Consider the following 3,553-nt stretch of genomic DNA (forward strand, 5'->3'; position numbering starts at 1 on the left):
AAACAACTTCTGTCACTGGCACGAGCCTGTGACTGCATTGATGTCTTCTCTCTTGCATGTACCTCTCCATGTAACTGCCTTGTCTGTTGTGTGTCCACATTGTCATGTGTATGATGTGTCCTAGAGTAGGGCAAGGAAATTACTTGTTCTCAGCAAGAGCTTGTGTGTAACTGTCTATTGTGTCTTCAAGCTGGTTAAGAAATAACATAAAACCACTGAATGGTAAGTTCATACAGCTTCTCTTTTCATATATGTGTTGTCAGGCCTCCTGTCAGGAGCTGTTATTATTTAGATGCTGTATGTCTGATGGGGAAAGTAAAGTATTTTTTCCTCAAAAAAATAGGTGCGTAGCTGTGTTTTGTTTCAATCTGCAGAGGCTAGCCTTCCAAACTACACTGTCTCAGCTGTGTCTTGAGGTCAAATACAGTCAAGCTCTATTTATGTTATGTATTTATGTATTTATGGTATTTTATGTTACCTATCAGCCAGTTTTAGTTTACCAGTAGATGTCAGCACTACTCACAACCCTTTGAACCTACAGCCCCTTCTCAGTTCCGTTTTCAAAGGAGGCCAGAAGCAAATCTCCCATTTGTTTTAGTCAGAGAAACTGAAACATAGAAAAATTTCTTTCTTGGTATCAGAGAAAAGACAGAAGCAGAAATCAGGGTTTCCAACACACTTTATGATACTAGACCCTCACACTTGAGTATTTGTTTCAGGCTTTATCACTCTGGTAGATCCTTCTCCCTACAACCTGAAAACAGGGTTTGTAGAGATTTTGCTCATTTTTTTCAGTCTTGTGGAAAGTCCTTAATAAGTGTTATTATTAGCCTAGAGCTGCTGATAACTGACCAGCCTTTAGCACAGGAGGTTGTTGGCTGGAGACTGCCCTGCCCCTGACTCTTACAAAGACAGCATAGCAGGAGTCACTTAAAAAGAAAAAGCAACATCAGGGAAACAACTATCAGTATTCACAGAGTTTATCAGTAACTAGTGAAAAGGGAGGGGAGAAGCCAGCAGCACCTGATGCTCCAGCTGGTTACAAACCCAGATGAAGTGTCATGCCATCCCTCCACTGGTCACAGAAGCCCTAATTCAGGGTCTCCAAACCCGAAAGCAAGGAGCCTGGTAGTGTGAGAGCAGTAGAAGTAGGAGGAATTTCAGCTGAGTGCCAGGTCCAGCCCCCATGCTGGGCTCAGTGGCCAGGGGATATGTCAACATGAATATGTTTTGGAGAGAGGTGGCAGAATTCAATGTTTGAGGAACTGAGTAATAAGCCCTGCTCGTGACCGAGTTTCGGAGGTGGAGAATGCCAGGCGTAGCTCACTGCCAGTCAGCCATGCTGCACACATGCCAGGCACCTACACGGGTGGCAGAAGGGGGCCAGCCCCCTGGGGTGCGGTGAGCTAAGGCCCAGCCCTCACTGAGGAGTGCTGAAGGAGGAATGCGAACGCTCAGTTGACAAAACAATGGCTGTTTGGTGATGGGTCTCCAGCCTGAAGTCAGCCAGGCTTTGCTGGGGCATGCCACAGCAAGTTACCAAGAGAGCCCATGTGCCTGGCAGTGACAGGGTTCTACAGCACAGGATGTCCCAGACTCTTGATGGTCCTGTTTCCTGGGCACTGTCATCCACAGAAGATACCAATCATTTCTCTGCTAGTACACTCACCCCTAGGTGCCAGAAGGCACAACAGCCTAAGAAAGAGCCCCTCAGAGCAACACGCAAAGCAGGAGCTTGAAACTGGCTTTGCTTGTGCTGCCTGAGAAGGGACTGAGAAGCCATCCCAAGCGGCCATTTCTAGTGGCTGTGACTACCTTCAGGGTTCTCTTCTGCAAAAAGCATCAGAAATAACAGCAAAGGGGGAGCTCAGACAGAAAAACGCCATATATGTGCATACACACATGGGCGCACACACCAACATATTGCTGTAATGTGTCAAACCACCCAGGTTGTTCAGACATGTCTGGAGTTCACATAGGGAGCAGGTTTTGAAAGCATGTACAAAGATTTCTGGGACAGACAAAAGGCCAGAGCTTCTTCTCAGTTCCCTATATAATAGACAACTGTTACAGCAACAAGAGATGGTAAGCTTTCTGGATCCTTTCAGGAATACAGCCTCTTCTGCCTCAAAGACTTTTATCCTCTTCAAGCCCAGAAGAGGCCATGCCACCAGCATGCATTCTCTACCATGTAGGTACAACAACAGTGGAAGTCCCATAGCACCAGAGTCTGGTCCCTGAGCTGCTTACTTGGTCACATCGATCAGTGAAGACTGTGAGTTTGCCTTCAAAAGAGGCAAGTCATAGTGGAAGGAGACTTGTGACATCCAACCCACGTCTAGATTTTATAAGAACATCAACGATGGAGGGAAAGTGCACAGTGTGGCACTGAAAGTCACCTTGGTCACCTCCTCTGTGTGCTGAACACACTGTGTTAAAGGCCTTTGCAGCTCTGATTTCACCACCCTTGTTAGGTTTGGCAGGATTTGTGAGAGAGGGCAGGGAGACTTCTCAGGAAGGAAACCCTCAGGGACTATGTTCATGCTTGCCTGTTCCTTCTTGCACTGGGGAGGAGAAGGAAAGCCTTCGATGTGAATTGCCCAGCCAGGGCCCTGGTGCTTCAATGGAAGGCAGTAGTCTGTGGGCCATGTTTCAGCTACAGAGGTCCTCTGCTCTGAGATATGTAACAGCTTGGTAACAGCTGTTACCAGCTGAGATATTTAACAGCTTGGTAACCTGCTGAGGAGGTGCTTAGAGTAGAGCAGGAGAGAAGGCTGAAATGGATGGAGATCAGTGCAGAAGTGGGAAATGGAGGCACTGGAGCAGGGAAACAAAATGCAGCAAAGCTCATGGGTGATCTTATTTTTAAACAGAATAGATTGCACTCGCTTTGGTTCTCTTACCAAATAGTCATGATCAGGGAGAGATGTGTCCAAATGGGCTATTTAGCATTTGGGCACCAGGGCCTGTGTCCGGCTGCTGTGGTCGGGGTTCTTGCCATGACACAGAACAAGGAACACCAGCTACAGAGTTCTCATGTCTCCTACGTTCTTAGCCTGGTGCCCATGGATTGTTTCTGGATGTGCCTTTGTATACCCTTTAGAAGATGAGAGTGCTCAGTTTCTTATCCTGTCCTTCCTCTCTGAGTCATTAAGATTTACTCATTGTCCTTTCTCTCCCAGTCTGAGTGCCTGGAGGAGCTACCCCTAGATGTGCTGCTGTCCTGGTGAGCAGCTAAACTCAGTGTCATTAACACCTGCCACTCCTGGTGTTTCACACCTAGCCTCTCATTTACTCTCCATTCAGACCTATCTTGGCTTTTCTCTCCTGATTCTCTACTCCCCCTGCCTCTCCTGGTTGCTGCCAATTGTCTCCAACACTAGGACACCAGCCCTTCAGTGGCTCCTGGGTATCTCTCCCCCTCTGCCTCTTTTGCATGTACTAGTCATCTCAAGCAGTTTCCAAACGAGGAGAGAAAAATTAGGTCTGAAAAGGAGCAGAGCAACACTGTAAAAAAACCTGAGATGCCCTGGCCAAAACAAACACCAGGCAG

Source organism: Lepidothrix coronata, unplaced genomic scaffold (assembly GCF_001604755.1).
Source record: "Lepidothrix coronata isolate B3197 unplaced genomic scaffold, Lepidothrix_coronata-1.0 Scaffold17, whole genome shotgun sequence".
NCBI classification, from domain to species: Eukaryota; Metazoa; Chordata; class Aves; order Passeriformes; family Pipridae; genus Lepidothrix; species Lepidothrix coronata.